The following is a 21,119-nucleotide window of genomic DNA, read 5'->3' on the forward strand; positions in this document are numbered from 1 at the left end:
CCGCGGGTCACGCGCCCCACCACAGGGTGCGCCTCCTCCTGCTGGTCATGGTTCCATGGTCCATTTCGCCGGAAAGTCAATCGGTTGGCCGGAAATCAAGTTTTTCAGATTCGGTTAGAATGTGAAAATGGTGATTTCTTGCTGGTTTTTGATCGATTTTTGGACTGATATCACTCCTCCTAGCTCTGATACCAGTTTGTTGGGGATCCTAGGAGTTCAAACTACCAAAACAACGATCAACAAACAAGATTCAAGGCAAAAAACAAGAAAATAGTCGTCAAGGTAGGGGCAAAATCGTCCAACTTTTTCTGTAAAAGCTGAAACAAAAAACAAACGACATCAGTGCGTTCAGGACGTCAAAATGAGTAAACTGCCCGAAAAAAGCTCGCCGGAGGTCCGGCTACTAGGTCATTCCCATAGATGTCACTAATAAGAAAATCCAATAAAAACTTGTCGGTTAATTATATTACCACTACGAATTTTGTTAGTGACGCTACAGTTTGAAGTAAAATTACATAAATAGGGTTTTAATATATTTGTTACATCAAATAATTTATTGTTCCACAACAGTCATAAATCTAGTTTTTTTCTTTCTTTTCCCTCACAGTCATGCCATAGCTATTCTGTCGACGGCTTTTGTGTTCCTCCATGACAGTGTATAATATTTTTTTCCTCGCTTATTTTAGTTCATGATGAAACTGGATCTACATTATGTTGAGGAAAATCGTCTTGTCATAGTTGCAGATGACTTTCCAAAGGATGACAGCTCCATTTTGAGATTGAGTCGATTGAATTCTCTAAAGTCAAGGCAAGAATTTTGTGTTTACTGCAATTTTCTTCTTATACAACATCTATCCTTTTAAATTGGTGATAAAAAATTTATTTTTCTTCTGTTATTTTACAAAAGATAACATAGCCTCAATGGACGTGGAATTCTGAAGCTAGTTGTTTGCAAAGAATATTTAATACATGGTGAGAGAGCAACTTTCTTTGTGGAAAATATTTAGGATGGAAGTGTGGTCCAAACCTAGCAGTTGGTGTTCAGCCTGAAGGGATACTCCTGGATTGTAATAACATTATTCGTTCCGAATTATAAAGAAGAATTTTTCTCTCTGATGTGATGCATTCAAGAGCGGACTTATTTAGGGTCCAGTGGATGCAAATGTCCCCGCTAGATTTCCAATTAATACTCCACTCTTGGCACAAATGTTTTTAATTATAGTCTTTTTTATACTTAATGTAGGTATTTCATAGTCGAAATTCATTATTTAATTGGGTTTGTACTGCTGGGAAGGAACTTTATTTGGTTATTGTTATAAAACATTTTGACATAGATAAACATGGTGATGAAAAGCAGGCAATAAGTGCATTTGACATACTTATCTAGACTATAAAACACAAATAATTGTTTGCAACTATATTGTAATATGGCCTAATTCTATATAAATTATATTTTGTATGATAAAATTGATGGACATAGTGGAATTTAGGAGAAAAAAATGAAAATGGGACTAAAATGGAAGAAAATCAAAGTTTAGGGATCAAAGTGTAAATAGTCAAAAGATGGCCTAGCAGAAGAAATGAAGATGTGAAATAGTCGAAAAACCAATTTAGCAAAGGAATGAAGTGTTGGAAGAAGAAAAAGCGAGAAAAAAGATCACAAAACGAGGAGTTCGAGAACTAAAATACAAATTTTGGATTTTCATCTACACTATATGGTCGCATAGTGTAATATACCATGCGGTCACATGGTTAGCTTTAATGATTTCCGTGGCTGAATTTCATTGAACTATGCTATGGCAGTTAACATAGTACATTTCCGGATGAAGACAATGCATTACAACACATTCTAAGAGATTTTGCGAACATAGAAGGATACAACTAAAAATAGGATCTGTTTGATTGCAAAGATAGAATTTAGGTGGAAAGAAAATGAATTCCAGGAAATTTAATTGCCTAAAAATTATTTTTTTGAGAATTGTAAATTATTATGTTTGATTGGTATAATTTTCCATGTAGAAAATGTTAAAATAAAAGTTTTTTTGTGTTCATTTGACTTTGTTTTACATGAAAATTGTCTATTCAAGGGATAGAATTTATTAGTATTGGGGATGAAATTTGTTTCTATTGCCAACGAAAAAAGTCAAGAAAATCATCTATCTTTTGATGTTCGTTTGACTTGTTTTATATGGAAATTAATAGTTAAAGGAAAATATTTTTCTATAATAATTCTTAGAATTTGTTTTCATTGCCCAAAAAAAGGGCGAAAAAAATAAAAAAATGTGCTTCAGTAATCGAGAATTCCAATTTTTGGTGAGAACTCGAATTCCAGGAAATCCAAGAAAATAACAAACTTCAAGAAAATGGGGAACTTCAATTCCATGGAAAAAATAACCATATCAAACAAGCAAAAGTTGGAAAATTGCAACCAAAATCCATTTTCCATGGAAAAAAAAAATGCAACAATCAAACAATGCCTAAGATCTCCAATATTTGATGATTTAATTCAAGATTTATTTGGGTGATATCGATTCTTTAATATTTCTTTTGTTTTCCTCTTCCTAACATGCTAGGCTAGATTTCTTTGTACTAGTAGAATGATGAACCGTATAATATGAGTTTTCGATCTTTAATTTTCCATATTGAATGATTTATATGATTTTTTTCTCCACAATTATTGTGCATGGTAGTTAAGTAAATGTGATGGCTGATTTTATACATTCGAAAGAAGAGAAATATATTCACCATACTATAAATCGTCGTAAGATCCAATAAGGGATAGATATACCGCTATGCCTTATGTGAATATTTAAGTGTTCATAAAAATTCATACACTCTTGTATGTTCGAATTCGTCATAGAAATATAGTCTGGTCATATATGAGAGTATGTTTAACATAACTCGAGAGAGATTGTTGAATAAAATGGGAAAATTAATGATTATTAAATGGGAATTCACGATCCGAGTGCATTTGTCATTCACTAGAACACATTAACTTTTATTTAACATAATTTACATTCAGTTTAGTTAATTCACTCATAATTGCATACGTAGCTTATTTTAGTTATAATTTCGTTACAACAAACACATCTTACATAGACGAATTGATTTTTATATATGATTTTACGGTTATTGGAATTTTTTACATGAAGTAGTAATCATTTATTTAATAACTTCTACAATTTACAAAGTATTTATAGTTGAAGGTAATATTTTAACTTCATAAGCAATTCCCACATATATAAAAGAGTGAAGTATGGGCGGGACGGACACGTGTTGTGAATATGCATTGTCCTATATTTTTTTTTTCCCATTTCAATGTTTCTCCATTTCCCCATGCTATCAGGTGTACCTCTTTCCTTCTCCTCCATTTCTTTCTCCATTTTCACACGTTATCCGCCATACCTCTTTACTTCTCCTCAATTTCTCCCACACAATTGCCCATTTCACTTATTTCCTACAAATTATTTTTGACATATACATGCTTCTCTAGCCGTGAATTTTAGATTCTGTTCTATCTTTTAGAAGAGTTTGTTGTAGATATAGTAGAGCTTTTTTGGCCGATTTGAGAGTTTTTACCCATACAATTTTGCTTTTTAACTCAATTTAAATGATTTATTCTTATTGTTTATGTGCTTTTCAGTTTGAATTCTTCTGGATTTGACTTCATTTTTATGTCTTGTGAGTTATTAAATTCAAGTTCTGTGATTGGTCTCAAATTGAAGCATTGCTATAAGGTTTGATTAAGTGATAATTATTGCATTGTTCGGACTTATTACTGATGGCTAATTTGGACGAGGTAGTAGTAATTTTTGTGGAGAATTATGGAATTTAATTGCTCCTCCTTTCATGTTCACTGCTGTTAAGTTAATAATACTTGATTACATGGTTGCACAAAAAGGAAATATTTTGAATCCTTGTTGCAAGTAAGTTGGGATTGAATTGATTGTTACAAAATCTTAGGCAGTTTCTACAGAGGAAGGAGGTAGGAATCTATTGATATTGAGTTTGCTTAATTTTTTCTGAGATCCCAACCGTGCATGTTTTTACTTTTCGAAAATGAGAATTTTGTAAAAAAATACTACGTGCTTTTTATGGTAAATGTTTGGGTTACCCTAGCTGAGGTACTCCGATGGGAGGCTAATATGCAGCTTCCAATTGGCAGAGCTAATGAACTTATAGATTTAAATTTACCGTTGTTTTACCCAAGTAAAAGTATTCTTGGTTCATTTTGCAGATGATGGGGGGTTTTCTTTGATCAGCTAAAGTCAAGAAGTGTTCTTGGTTCAAGAAGTAAAAGTTATGTTGGCATGGAGTATTCCTTCTTTTGGGTATGGAATCTATGCATTTGAGCTTAATTTGTTGATGTAATATGATATTTCCTCATTATAATGGAAAGTTTATGTTTCTCTTTTCTAAAGCTGCTAAGCAATTTATATTGGCAATGCTTTCGAGTAATTTATCTTGAATTTTTTTTAGATTTATGAGGTACTTAATTGATTTCTGCTGAAAACTTATTTGTTTATGCTTGTAATTTTTTTTTTTTGTTCAGATCTAAGTAGATGAAATTGGATGGAGAAAATATGTAGATCGAGTGATGTAGAAACTTCACCATGTTACTGGGCTACGGAGCAGAACTCCGTAGTGCGCGGGCAAAAAAAAAAAAAAAAAAGGAAAAAAAAAAAAAAAAAAAAAAAAAAAAAAATGGAAAGAAAAGAAAAGAAAAGAAAAAGGAAAGGAAAACAGGGATGGACCCAAACTTTTTGTATTGTCGGATCAAAAATTAAAATGCAAATTTTCTTTTTTTTTTTTTAAAAAAAAAACAGCATAATATTAATAAAAATAAATAATACACTACTACAACTATAGTCTACACATCTTGGTACTTTGAAAATGTCATATAATTATATCATTATTAATATTGTAGAATATATTTTGCTACTTGTATATAAAAAAGGAAAAAAATAATAAAAATATTTTTAAAAAAAGCGAAAATAAAAAATAAAAAAAGATAGAGAGAAAAATGGAAGCGAACGCACGAAGCAGTAGCTCCGTTTGAGGGGATGCTCCCCTCACTTTTAATTTTTAATTTTTTTTTATTTTTTAGTAGTGGCTTTTGTTTTGGGCCCCTTATTATTATTATTATTATTATTATTATTATTAATATAGATAGTATCCAAATACGAAGAGATCAGATTTAAATCATTTAGGACATACAAAATATTGTCTTATAAGTCATTTAGGACATACAAAATATAGTATCAAGTTTCATATTCATACAAAATATTGTTAATAACAGTATTTCATTAATGTAGATGAATGACTCACTAATAAAAGTTGAACTTTATTCTTTATAAATAAGATGTTCATTTTTATTTTTTACACCAGTTTCAAAATGTCTTTCACATTTACAAATGAATTTCTGGAAAATTTACAAACACTTATTTCTAACATTAATTAATCAACTAAAAAAATCCCAATTTTTTCAAAGGTTTTGGCCCCCTTCATTAATTTATAGGTTTCTAACATTAATTAATTTATAAAGATTTTAGTGGTCCCCTTCATTTTTTCAACAAACCCCCCCTTTTTTTGTCATTTTCTCTCCTTTTAATCTCTTCATCAATCAAAAAGCAAGAGACAAATACTCCTATAACGTCAGATTTTTCCTACTACACAAACACCACTTTTCTCTTGAAACGACTTCACAAGTTGCATTTATTTTAACCTGTGTAAATGATCTAAATTTTTTTTCCAATTTCCAAAGTATCCATTTTTTTAACACATAGTGTACCATTTTCTAATAGGAAATTTTCCCATTTGCAGGCTTTTCTGTTTTGCTAATTTTTGTTATTATTTATTATTATTATTTGTCATGTGTATAGAATTTGCTCTTTATTATTTTTATCAATTTTTGGATATCTTAAGAATTTGTATTGGAATTTTTTATTATTTTAAGATTTCTTTGCAATTATGAAAATTTTGATATCTACATTTCTAGATCAAGTATAATGCATTCAATTATATGCCTAACAAATTTTGGAGACTTAATTTTTAGCTACCAAATATCAATATGCCTAACAAATTTCAGTTAGTTAAGCCATTTGAGTTTTATTCTCTCGAACTACGTTACTTTACAATGTGATTTTACATTTTTAGACAATGATTAATATGGAAAAAATTAATTTACAATTTCTTCTAAGAGTTTAATAAATACATTTACTGTTGTAGTGGAAATATTATGTTGTGCGAAATCGATCTACCACACCATTTCTTTCGAGTTATCACACCTACGTTAAGTCATGACATTCGTTTGGTGAGTGTTATAATTATTTTGTGAATATATTTTTAACATTAGTATAGTTGATATTGATGGTCAAGGCTCATATTTTGTGAATATAATTTTGATTTTCATAGCTCTTGTGTAGGAAATTATAGCAGCTTGAAATTTAAAGGTCCATTTTCTGTGAAATTAGAATTAATGGGTTCTTAAAGATCCTGGTCTATTTTCTTACAGTTAGCTATGAGTAATCATTTAAGTATTGATGCATCAAAATCCAAAAGACTATTTTTTCCCCTTATTTTGGCGTTGTTGCGTTGGTTCGGTTAGAATGGTTGTAAGAAATTATTGTATTGTACATGATGGGTTTTCCATGGAATATAGGACATTGTTAAGGAGAGTGCGCTTCTTGGTGATGATTTCAAGAATATAGAGGAAATGATAGTTCAACAACTGAGATCGAAATTGAGGTAAATATTATGTTCTTCTGGCTAAAATGTCTTTAATTTAATTTTCCAATATCATATGGTTGTTTGCATGTTCAAGAGGGGCAAGAATTTCCAATTTTTTACAGTATGAATTCTTTTCTTTTTTTTAATTTTAGGGGAGTAATCTTGAGATTTTTACCCAAATTTCGATGAAATTTTTATGAGCAAAGAGAGAGAATAAAAGTAATCATGTATCCTTCCAGTATTATTATGGCTTATCTGTCGTTTTATCAAAGCATTCATTATTTTGTTTTTTACGCTGTATATTCTTTTGGATCCTTTTTAAAATAAGTGGACTCGTTTTTCCCTTTGAATACGAGTAGCTCCTTTACATCACAGCAATTCAGCCTGAACAAGGTAGTGGTTGAAGAAATGAACCAACTAATGGAGCAACGGAAGAGGCTTTCAGTTCGCGACATGACGAGCAAATTCGACAAGAATTTATCTTTTACTGCAAAATTGTCTGTAGAGGTTTTAATGAATTTTTATTTTTTATTTATATTGTTATTGAAGTTCTAAAATCACATATGCAAAAAAAAGTTCCTTTTAGCTGCTAAATGTCTTTGTCTATATAATCGTTTAATCTAGATAGTTGCTAAATAGATAGGAACTCAGTTTCTGTTTCTTCTATCATTTTATTTCTTGTTGGATGAGAATTGATGATTCAATGAGTTGTTAGATTCTTTACTTTAGGCTAAACTGAGAGAGATGCCTTCATTGGAGGGACATGTTCTTTTGAAGAAGCTTAGGGATGCATTAGAATGCTGAAAGGACGATTGGGGATGTAACAAAGAAGATGTGGAAAAGGATATTTCTATGGTTAGTATCTTATTACAAACCAAAGTTTTTAAAGTGATTTTGTTTAAATTCCTTTGTGCCTGCTGTTCATTATATGGGCTATTTGAAAATCCTTTTTCTACATTGAATATGCTTTACATGTACCTATTGTCAATATTAACTGGGAAAACTCAAGAATACATTATATTTGAACTTATTTCATTCTTTCGAACACATTATTCAATTAATTTAGCACTTTCTTCTACCTGGTTAGATATCCTTTGGCTCTTTGCAACCTTTTCAAAGCAAAGATGCATTACAATTTTACTTATTTAAGTTTCAACTGTATCACTTGGTATTATTTTTCACTTTGGATTGGGGTGACATACTCTTAAGTGTTTCATTTTCTTCATTTCAACCTTTCTATCTCTTAATGGCCATAGAGTTCTTTTGCTATACACTAACTGCAGATGGTATTCGTGTTTATATTATGTATAATCTAATGAACACCTTAGATTCTTAAAATCTACCATCAATAACATTAACTAGAAGAGATCTCAGCAATACATGGTCCCATTTAGTGAATTTTACTTTATAGGTTTTCACAATTCTATATCCAATCAAATTTCCATACAAGAAGCATTTTCCCTGTAACATTCGTAACATGGTTTCCGGTTAATACTTACTATCTCCTTATAAAATCACCACCAGCCTAGGTATTGAAGAGGGGTTAAATTCATAATTTAATAGCATGTTGCTCGCTTTATTTTTCAATTTTATGTACTGTGAGGTAGTTTGAGGAGAGTGATAGTTCAATGGAGATTTAGAGTAAAATTTGAAGAGAGTGTTTCTAGCATTTCATCCAGCAAAGTGTAAGTTAGAAGTTCTTGCGTGGGCCAAATGAGGCAACAAATGATGTTACTTCTAATCTTTTCTTTGTACATGTTCAATGCAGACTTTTCCATGTGATTGTTAAGTGGAGGACATCCTCACTTTTAATTGAATTTATGCCCCCCCAGAATTTGCTAAATATGATCTAGGATGAAGACATGCTAAATCTTGTAAAAAAAATTGCTTCATTTTGAAAATTTCTGTTCAATGATCTTGTACCAGCTTTTGACATAGAAATAAGGTCTTGAGAAGGATAGTGGATTTCTTTCCAGATGATCGTAATAATATATATTTCTTTTGAATATCTCTATTTTCAAATGTTCCAAAAATTTATTGGTTGATGTAGCTAGGATAAAAGTTCCCACAACCACCAACTGAATATATGAACTATTTGAAAATAAGATCCATACTGAGCATCTTTGGCCTGCAGAACTATGAGAAGAATTTTGAGAAAGAATTGCTGACTAACAACACTTTGCCATTGTGGAATGATAGGTAATCATCAATTGATTGCTTAGATTTAGTTAAGAATACATTCGTGACAAAAAATTCAATAAAATTAATAGTAAATGTTCAAATGAAGAATAGAAAATATACAAAGAAAATAAATAACAAGTAAATTTATTTGAATTAATTCATGATTAGATTTCATATTTTTGAATGAATTTCTCCAAAATTTACGTGCATTTATTTTCAACATGAACCAATCGTGCAACGCATGTTATCCACAATTCCACACTAGTAAAATCATAAGTGGCATATCACCAGTCTCATATTGTAGGGTTTCTAAATCTCAAACGATCAAGGAGACCCCGGACCACTCTCGGCCCACTCTCTTTCACAGAGACTACGAGATGCAGAGATTGTGCTCCAGATTTCGATCAATGACTGCTCTTCATTACACTCAAAATCTTCAATGCCAATTCTTCTTTTATTCTCAATAGTCGTCTCCTCCACCAAATTCAGTTCGACCCCTCTTTCATCCATTCTGTAATTTCCCCGATTTTAAGCATCTTTTCAATGCCCCTTCCATTCTCCATATTTCTCACTCTTCTCCTCTCCACTTCCTCATGTATGTACTCGGAACCCAATTGTATTTTCTTTTAAATTTTTTGTACTTTTAATGGCTGAAAAACTTGTGCCATTGTACCTCGTGCTTGATGGTTGTACCTTGATTCTGAAATTTAGTGTTTGAGAAAGTTCAAGTGAAATTGCCTGGGTAGTTCTACTATGGTTATTTTTTTCTTCTCTTGCTGCTAAAGACTTTCTTTTGCACTTTGTGCTTTGATGGTTGTACATTTTTCTGGCAATGAACAGCATCTGAGAAAGTTTAAGTGAAATTACGTACACTGTTTTACTTTAGTTAATGATTTTTATCCTTTGTTGCTAAAGGCTTGCCTAAAGCTACTTTGTGCTTCAAATGTGTATGGAATTTAAACAGATTTTGAAACATATAATCCTAATTATAGATGCAAGCCATGCGGCTATCTTTGTTGATGCAATTTACTCTCTAGCTAAAGATAGCTCAAAGTACCTTGCACTTTGAAAGATTATACCCATCGCATGAAATGTTAGGCTTCCAGCATCAAGGCATTTAAGCTGAATTATGTTTTTAGAACAGAGTTACAGAACCTAAAATAGGACAACAAAGAACTTCAATGATATTCTTGTGTACACAAAGCTTTGAGATCCTTGGGAGTTCGACTATCACAAATAACCAAGTTTTTTGGAGCCCTTGGCTTGCAAGCGTACGTATTAACCTATATGAGACTAAGTGAGCTAATGATTCAATAAGCAAAGGCACGCATGAAGGCATATGAATGATCTCTAATGTACATCCTAAAACCTTAAAAAGGTATTTATCTCATTTCTATGAATAATATCGTGTTCATTATAGCTAACAGCTTGATGGTATCATCTCTTTCTTTTAGGCCTCATTTTCTCTTCCACTCTTTATGAATTAGAATTATGGATCATCTTATCTTTATCATCTTTATCACAATTTGTCCTACTCGAGTGCTTAATCCACCCTCAATCCCTGATATCACCACAGAGCCTCCTATATCACCTCTGTAATCTCTCAAGTACACTACCCACATTATATTGTTCATAGAGAGTCTCTGTTGTTGTACTGTATGAAATTCCAGCATCACCATATAGTCTCTCCAATCAACCTCCTCACAAGAGAATTTCCCCTCCACCCTCTACAATCACATTATAACATGTCACATGCATTTCATTCTGCCTTAGGGGTGCTATAGTGAAGGGAATAAGAACATTTCTCATATATATATATATTAATACATTACTTGAGCTTTATCGTGCTGCTATTTCTGAATCATGTAAATGCATGAACGTGTCATGAATGAATCGATATCATTTACCAATGTATGATTCTTCACATAGAATGTCATGCTTTGTGTATACAGGCTACATAATCACACTTCCTCACATATGGTCTCCTCATTAATTACATCTCATCCCAGTTGAAATAATGACCTATCCGTCGAACTGAGCCTCATTAGTGACATACTCAGCTTATCCCAGTTGAATTATTTCTGGCTTCAATAATCCTATCAAAAAAATGAATATCCTTATTTTCTCATACCCAAGATATTATTCCAGCCCAAATTGTTACTATTGTATGCCTATGATCTCCTGTAATAGCCACCAGACATCAGTGACATTTGTTTCCAAGGCTTACAAAAATCAACCATTAAAATTTGCAGAAGACATGCATATTTATTCTCTAGTATTAATACCTAGTGTTCAAATGATGCTGTCTTGAACTATGATCAAATCTTTGAGATGTTAAAGTTTATTTTTGATCATCCGATCCAAGTTCCATTCTTGACTTTGGTCCTTGCTTGACAGTATTTCAGTAGGCATCGATTTTATTGTGTATTAACAATTCATTATTCCAACTGATGAGCTGCTAAAGCCTTCTCCATAATTTGAGCTTAAGAAAGTTCACAAGCCTCTGATATCATCACATCTTGATCCAACTCCCTATCGGAAGTTTTTTTCATATATAGAATATCGCTCTTTCCTAGATAATTATTGATAGGGATACTCAGCTATTTCAAAAAACTTTCTGATGATTGCTTTTGAGAAATGAACTTCATTGATTGATTCAGAACACCTGTTACTTGACAGTTTCAAGTCTCAATTTCTCTAGAAATCTGTCTGATTTCAAGCACCTTGAGTTGTACAGAACTGTACCAACAAGGTGATGAGCAAAATGATATATTATATTTTTCAGAATATTGGTTGAAGTAGTGTTTACTTGTTTGAGAAGATATCCTTAAATCTATTCCAGTTCATAGTTGTTACCCTTTTAGACTCTTGAGAGAATTCAATTAATAATCAGCCCTGTAAACATTAACGAACTAGGATCTGCTCTCAAGTGTTCCCTCTCATACCATATTGCTTGAACTGTGTAATTTGTTAGGTTCATTGACTGATATGTTGGTTTTGGTGAGTAATTTGTTGTGATTGCTGTTTATGGAGTTGAGTGAGCATTATGAGAATTGAATCTAGGTACTCTACCCGGTTAAAAGCTCCTTGCTTTGAAATTTCTAGCTTTTCCATCATATTTTGTCCCCCAGGTCCTTGCCATCTTGAGATAGTGGATCTGTGCTCAAATATTTTACCGCACATGGTGCTTATTGATTATTAAAGCACAGACATAACATTATCAATTAGTCATGAATAAAATAGAAGTTAAAACTCATGACCCGTAAATTCAAGCTCATGGAAATGACTAGTGTACAGAACCAAGAAACCTAGGCAATGATATGCATGAATGCACAATAAATATGGACTTCATTTTTAGTGTACTCTCTATAAACATTTTAAAAGATATATTATCATTATGAAACCAAATCTCGTTCATCATACTGAACAACTTGATTGGACAAAGTTTTCACCATTTTCTTTGGATTGGATAGGTCAGACGGAGAAGTGTTCCTATTATGCTGATATAGGATGCATGTCAAGAGAATTAAAACTCAGCGGAGATGCTTCATCTTTAATCTTTTTATTGTATCCGTGTGACTCATCATTTATGTTTTGCTCTTTTTTTTTCTTAGATTTAATATAGCCCTTGATTATTTTGTGAGTGGCAAGAAATCTCGATAGATTTGAATGGTCTTTAGCTTCGATTGGATTCTTTTAGGATTGGTTGAGATCGTACGTCATGCCTAGGACATTCTTAACATCTTTTTGTTTTCTTGTCTACTTAAGTTTTCCTTCAAATCTCTCGACGGATTTCCCATAGATTCAGCGATCTATCTCAAATTTTGAAAGAAATTTCCTTGGATATGTTTAGTTTAAGTCCAGTGGAATGCTTATTCAGAATCTATTGAATTTGCGCATGGTCGTTGAAAAAAATTCGACCTAGAACGCTTAGATATACTAGAAAGTTCGACTAACATAATACAATATTAAGTTCAAATTTTATGCGTTACCAAGTTTACGTTCTAGATTTCACTTTAACCAATTTGACCTTACGTGTGGAATTAATCTAACTAAAGCAACAAGTCACTTTAATTAGTTGTCTAAGTGATTAATCATACAAGTCAATTAATCTATGTTGGAATGCCGCAGTTTGTATATTATGTAAAGCAGTAAATAACAAACAATATGACGACGAAGAAACTCCAATGTGGATAAAACTCCGGGACCAAACCAGTTACCTTCACTATATCAATTCAGCAAGTACAAGTTATACAAAACTCCGTACCCAATCAGACCCGCTATTCCAGTCTCACGATCTACTGCTGTAGATACTTTTAGCCTCCTGCTAGACTTCTTGATCTACCTCCTGCAGCCCAATCTGTTGTCCACTACAACCTCCTGGTCCTTAACTGATTGTATCACCAAGTGGAACATCAAGAACCGTCCGTTCTTGTGCTTGTAACTACGCCTCAATCCAACTCTCTCAATCCTCCAATGAGAGAGTCCATTTCTCAATAGATTAAGGAAGTAGGGTGCTTTAGGTTATGTAGATTCAATATTTTTACCCCAAAACAATGGTTGCCGGATCACAAGATTGATGTAGATGAAATCTCCAATTATTTGCACCTTGGATGTCTTCAAAGATGTTATGAATATCTTTTGCAATGAAAGAATAATGTAGCAACTACTTCAATTTCGTTCTAGGGCTTGAGTATTTACATTTGAAGGTGTCTAGGTGGTATGGGCTGAGTAAAACACTTCAAGAACGCGAAATAGGATTTTTGCCGCATAGGACTGTCGCTCGAGCGAGAGCTAGCGAGAAGCGAGCAAGAGGTATTCCGTTTTTATCGTTCAAGCGAAATGCCAGCGAGAAGCGAGCAACAGTGAGCAGTTATCAGTATTTTCATCATAACTTTCTCGTCCGATGTCCGATTGAGGTGAAAAATGCATTGCAAGTTATGACTGAAAATTCAGAACATAATTTGTGCGGCTCTTTGATATCCGTTAGACTTCCATTTGCATTTCGATGATCTTATGTGATCTTTTTGGACATCTTGGACTCCTTCAACGACTTGAGCACTAATTTACCTCATCTATACAAATTGCACCCTAAGTCTCTGACTTTTACACCAATGTTCAATTAAGTTCCCGACTTTTACAATTATACAATTTAGCTCGTTTTGTCCACAGAATCACCAATTACACTTTTAGACCTAACAGCCGTCAACTATGTTTGTAAGTGTAACTGTTGAATTAGTGTATCATTTATTTCTATATGCAAAGCACCATCTTTTACAAAATGGTTATGATATAAGGTTAATTTTCTCAACTCATTCCCACCCCTTTCTTTGGTGCCCGTGTAGACTTGGCAATTAATTGGTTGTACATCTTTTGGGAGGACAAGGTGCAATAATTTATACCATGTGTTGCGGTAAAGCCGTTGCAAGTGATGTCAAATTTTTTATATATTTGTGGCATATGTGGTTTCCATCTATAAGTGTCACTTTCCATCTTGCGTGTTTCTGTTTTATATTGGCTGCCACAATCACTTCTTTAGATATAGGGATTGCATAAATCTTCGCACTTCTTATTTTATAAAATATTATTGTCTTCTTCCCCGTCCCTTTTTGTCCACCTTTTTGTTTACTTATATTTTGCAAGATTATGTGCTAGATGTGCTAGATCCTACAATATTTTGCTCAATGAGTGTGGGAAAGGAGCTTGAGAATGAGTCAGACGTGCTTATTGAATGTAGGAATGTTTACAAGTCATTTGGAGAAAACATGTCTCAAGAGGTGTGAGATTCAAGGTAATTTTTTTTATTTTTTATTTTTATTTTTTGCTTTTGATTGTTCAATTTCTCACTTAAAGGTGTAACTTTTGTGTGGTATTTTAGAAATTTGAAAGTAGTTGGTTTTTTGTTCTTTGTTTTTGCATTAAAGATTTCTTGATTAAACTTTTTCCTTGATTTCAAGTTTAGTTCTCTAATAGTAGCTGTGCATTTATTTATTGATATGTAGTTACGAAATGTGTGCTCTAAATTCTTGGTATTTGGTTTAATTAAATGAGTTAATGATGATTTTGAGTTAAAGCTAAAATCAGTATTCTGCTTTTTGTTGGCCTGTTGTTAGAAAATTATAGGGAAATAGGTGTAATTAGTTGGTTTTTTGTTCTTTGTTTTTTGCATTAAAGATTTCTTGATTAAACTTTTTCCTTGATTTCAAGTTTAGTTCTCTAATATTAGCTGTGCATTTATTTATTGATATGTAGTTACGAAATGTGTGCTCTAAATTCTTAGTATTTTTGGTTTAATTAAATGAGTTAATGATGATTTTGAGTTAAAGCTAAAATCAGTATTCTGCTTTTTGTCGGCCTGTTGTTAGAAAATTATAGGGAAATAGGTGTAATTCCCCGCAAGCTATTCCTAGGATGTGAGAGTATGTGTGTATGTTGCCAGCGCCGAGGTCACGATCAAGTCAGCTTGTCAAAGCATTTTAATAAATTCTTACTTTTATGTCGTTTGACTGAATTTTTTTTTTTATTGAATTCGACTGAATACAAATTTTAGGAATCGAACTCGAGAAATGAAGAAATTAAAGGGGATAACAATGGTGAAATCAAGAGTCCTAATACTATCCATGTATACATAAGTAGAAACCCTAAATCAATTCTTGTGCGCTTTTTACTGTTTCCATAGATTGATAATTTTTAGGATTAAAATTATTTAATTGGTTTTATTTGAATTGAAGATATAAATTAGGGCTCGGCAAATCTCCCGAACCGAATCCACCGAACCGAACCCGAACCGAACCCGACGGTTCTTGTGAAATTAAATACCCAAACGAGTATCTGAATTGAAAATCGATGGGTACGGTTTGGTTCTCGATTTTAGACCGAAGAATCGAATAAGAATCGAATCTTTCTAATTTTTTTTTTTATATTCAATAAATCAAATTATCTTAATTTTAATTTTTTAACACAAATTAACAAATAAACAATTTCTAAATCCAAAATTTTTGGCTCTATATTTTGTTTCATTTCTAATTTTTTAATTTTTGGTCCAATTACCCATTTTATTGTTTCATTTCTTAGCCCAACAAAGATCTAACCCACTAAATAACCTTAAATATCTACACTAAAGTGCATAACGTTGTCTCGAATCTCGCACTCACTCTCGTAGCCTCGCTGACATTCTAAAACCTATACAATCGTCAGCCGACACTGTGACCTCCAATTGAAGCTGTAACCTCCGTCGATCGAAACTTTGACCATAGCGATAATTAGAACAAGGTAGTCTACTAGTCTCTAACATTTCAAAACCATTGAATGTGTCATTAGTTGTATTTATATAATGTTGTTACAAATGTTAAAAAATTTAATTATAGTACGAAATCGAACCGAAGCGAACTTAACCAAACAGAACCGAAACCGAACGGTTCCATAATTATATTTGGACCCGACGGTTCCATTTACTAAATACCCAAAAATTTTGGTTCAGTTTGGTTCTAAAGAGAGTCGAACCGAACCGACCCGTGCTCATCTCTAATATAAATAGTTTAACTAATAGTTATATGGATAGTTCTTTTGAACGCAATTATTCGGACTCTTCACTTCATTACATATAAATGACGTTGTATACTTGCAATACGAATCGTACTGTAGCAAGTAATGAATGGTAATTATCATGATTTCAATTCAATATCTAATTTGCAATTGGAATTCCTTTTAAGTTGAAATTTTTGAGGCAATATTCCCCCAATCTTCACATTGTCAAAAAACAAGTCAAAACCCTAGCATCTCTTCTGCAGCATTTCATCACAATACTTAAAAGAACAGTAAGCTTTAACAAACTCAATTCTCAAAGCAGATTTTCCACCATATGTTTGTAATCACTTTACTTAATATAATCATGCTACAAGTACAGAAAATTTTGACAAACAACACATGACGATGATTCATTGGAGAGTGGGGGAAAAAATAAAAGACAAATCAGCTGTTGCCATGATAGCATATATATGAATTATGTTAAGAATTTCTTGTACTTTAGCTTTTTCAACTAATAACTAAAATTTCATTGGCTCATTCGAAACAAACCCATTAAAAAATTATAATGCAACTCCTCGAATTTTCAGAGAGCTCGTTAGTATATCAACATCAACTCTACCATGTATACCCTCCATCAACGTGGAGTCAATGCGCATGTGCAAACATGTGAATTCACTAGTATTAACATATCCTCTATCATAGCAACTAGAGATATTAAGGATGAACACGGTTTGTTTTTGATGGTTTACGACAAATTTTCAAATCAAATCACTTAAAGCAATTTCAAATTTTTTCAAATTAAACCAAACCACTTCAATTTCTAAGCGAAATCATACCAATCCAAATCACTATTTTCAATTTGGCTCGGTTTAAAACACGGTTTGACAAAGAAAAACTATATATCGAATAAGTTAAATCATAAATATTAGTATAAAATTTCACGTTAAAATATTAATTGTGTTATTAAAAATATTTCAAATCAAAATTCTATAATTCCTATCATTATGAAGCAACAACATAATAGAAATATTTTAACATCTTATTCGTTACTTATTGGTGCAACTTTTGCAATTGTAATACATGATTCATTCTCTTAATAAAGATAATAATATAGCACACAAATTCATTGATTATATGTAAATGATATAAAACAATTAATAAAGAAATGAATAGAAATATCAGATACGATAATACATTCTATAACTTTTTATGAATTATCAAATGTTTCTACCTAATCCAAATATCAACAAATCATTATTGGTTCCTTGTTACTGTGCGACCAGTTTTTGGGGCAAATTATCACCATAATTATAATAGCAACACTCAACAACCATTTTAAGGAATCAAGAATTCGACTAGTAGTTGCCGTGACAGCATATATATGAATTTTGTTAAGAATTCCTTGTACTTTGGCTTTTTCCTAATTAATAACTAAAATTCCATTGGCTCATTCGAAACAAACCTGTTAAAAAATTATAATGCAACTCCTTTGCTAGACTTTTCAGAGAGCTCATTTGTATATCAACATCAACTCTACCATATATCCTCCATCAATGTCAAGTCAATGCCTGTGTGCAAACATGTGAATTCGCTAGTATTAACATCTTCTCTATCATAGCAACTAGATATGTTAAGGGTGAACAATGTTGATTTGGATGGTATATGACAAATCTTCAAACCAAGTCACTTAAAGCGTTTTAGAATTTTTTGAATTTAATCAAATCACTTCAATTTCTAAATGAAACCAACCCAATCCAAACCCTTTTTTCCTTTTTTATTTGATTCGGTTTAAAACCACGGTTCGACCAAAAAAATAATTATATCAAATAAGTTAAATCATAAACATTAGTCTAAAATTTGACGTTAAAACATAAATAACGATATTAAAAATATTTCAAACCAAATTCTATAATTCGAAGCATTATGATGAGGTTTATGTGGAGGAACAAGCATTGGCATACATGGAACGGTTGGATGGTCGGATTTCAAAGAAATTGATATAACTTTTGCGTTTGGTGTCCGTTTTGGGCCCATAACCCCATTTCGGAAAGGTAGCGAGCGTTTCGGATTGAACACACAGCTTTGCTGTGACGTACGAGGGTTTTTGGACATTTGAAGTCGTTTAGTGTGTTAAAACAGCATTTTAAGTTTTTGAGTTATTTATTTTCAACATTTGTTATTTCCATTTTGTAGCCCAGCCCATTTTGGGACTGCTGGCCCAGTAGGTTATCTTTTCTTTCATATTTAAGACACTGCAAGACACCTCCTAGGGTTTTCTTGGTTGTTCACGAAATAATAAAGTTTGTTTTTGAATTCAATCCGTTTGGTTATTGTTGTCGTGTGTTTGTAGATTCAATCTACATCATTTTGGTATCAGAGCATGGTGCGTGGGAGAGGACGTGGTGGTCGTGGTGGCCAGATTGATGAAGTTGCAGATCTGCGTAATCAAGTTGAGGCGTTGACAATCCGATTTGATCAATTCATGACGTGGGCGGCAGAGGTTGTGAAGAACGGAGCACTTCCTGCTCCTCCACGTCGTGCCCCAGTGAGTGATGGGGGAGGTGGATCTGAATCAGGGGAGAGGTCCGATGAGGAGACCTTGTCAGAGGCACGTGGCGATCGTGTTCAACAGCAGGACATGTTTCAGCGATGGGAATCCGGATTCAAGGTTGATATACCTGAATTTCACGGTGAAATTGAGGCAGATGAATTCCTCGATTGGCTGGCGGCAGTAGAGGAGATCTTGGATTACAAAGAAGTGCTCGACAATAAAAGGGTACCTTTGGTGGCGACCCGTCTGCGTGGTCGTGTTGCTACGTGGTGGCAGCAACTGAAGCAAAATCGGATCCGTCAGGGTAAGGCAAAAATCCAGTCGTGGGAAAAAATGAAGAAACAATTGAAGGCAGCGTTTCTTCCCTTTAATTATTCCAAGACTTTGTATCAGCTTTTATAGAATTTGAGACAAGGCAATCGATCTGTAGATGCTTATTCCACAGAGTTTTACCAACTGATAGCGCGAAATGATGTGGGAGAATCAGAAGACCAGTTGGTAGCGCGCTATATTGGTGGACTACGATTGAATTTGCAAGACGCCCTAAATATGTTCTCGCCGGTATCTGTTTCTGAGGCTCACCAGCGAGCACTTCAGGCTGAAAATCAACAACAACGTCGTTCTGTAGTAGGCATTTTTGGCGATCCATCTGGAGGTGGGGGTCGACAATTCGCCCCAAATCCCACATCTGGTCCGTCCCAATCCTTTACATCTGGGGGTCGGGGCGTTGATCGGAACACTCGGCCAGTGGTTCCTCCAACTGCTAATCCGGATGGTTGGGCTCCTCTTGGTGGACGAGGGCATGAAAGTCAGTGTTTTGGTTGTGGTGGTTTTGGTCATTTGAGGAAGGACTGTCCATCTCATGGGCAGCCACGCCCAGGTTTGTTCATTGGAGGGACAACACAAGCCGATGTTAACGATCCTGTTCATGTGGAGAATGAAGAAGAAGAGGCTGAAATTGTGCATACAAGTGACACGGGGCCTCTTTTGGTGGTCCGACGGGCGTGCCTTACGCCTAAGGGGTCGTCTGAGGACCTGCAGCGAAACAATATCTTTCTGTCTACGTGTACCATTGGAGGAAAGGTGTGTAGGTTCATCATTGATTCGGGCAGTTGCAAAAATGTGATATCTGAAGCGGCCGTGCAGAAGCTGCAGTTAAGCACCGAACCTCATCCTGCTCCCTATAGCCTAGCATGGTTGAGACGAGGTAATGAAATTCGTGTTACTAGCCGTGTGTTGGTATCTTTTTCTATTGGCAGTGTGTATCGTGATAGTGTTTGGTGTGATGTGGTGCCGATGGATGCGTGTCATTTGTTGTTGGGTCGTCCATGGCAATTTGATAGGGATGTGTGCCATGAAGAGCGTCGAAATGCATATACATTCACCTTTTCGGGTAAAAAGATTGTACTACTACCCTCCAAAGATACGCAGTGTCTGTCTTCGGCAGGGGACAGTAGTAATCTACTTTCCCGATCTTTATTTGTGCGTGAGATGCTGGCAGAAGGTGTTGTACTGTTGTTAGTGGGAACTGAGGCGACAGGAGTGTCAACAGTTCCTATGGCAGCCGAGGGGACGGGTCTTCACCTCAAAGCTGTCGCCTTGGTGTCTGAGTTTCATGATGTGTTTCCGGATGACCTTCCACAGGGTCTTCCGCCTTTGCGGGATATGCAACATCACATTGATTTGGTACCGGGCGCGTCATTGCCTAATCGTCCACATTATCGAATGAGTCTAGTGGAACATGAGGAGTTGAGGAGACAAGTAGAGGAGTTGGTGTAGAAGGGGTACATCAGAGAGAGCCTCAGCCCGTGTGCAGTCCCCGCACTCCTAGTGCCAAAAAAGGATGGGAGTTATCGGATGTGTATAGATAGCAGGGCCATCAACAAAATAACAGTTCGTTATCGCTTTCCGATATCGAGGCTAGATGACTTGCTTGATCAGTTGTCCGGCGCAACTGTGTTTACCAAACTGGATTTGAAAAGTGGTTACCATCAGATAAGAGTCCGTCCTAGTGATGAGTGGAAGACAACATTTAAGACACGGGAGGGATTATTTGAGTGGCTAGTTATGCCGTTTAGACTATAAAATGCACCGACCACGTTCATGCGGGTGATGAACCAAGCACTTCGAC

Source organism: Olea europaea, chromosome 10 (genome assembly GCF_002742605.1).
Source record: "Olea europaea var. sylvestris chromosome 10, O_europaea_v1, whole genome shotgun sequence".
NCBI classification, from domain to species: Eukaryota; Viridiplantae; Streptophyta; class Magnoliopsida; order Lamiales; family Oleaceae; genus Olea; species Olea europaea.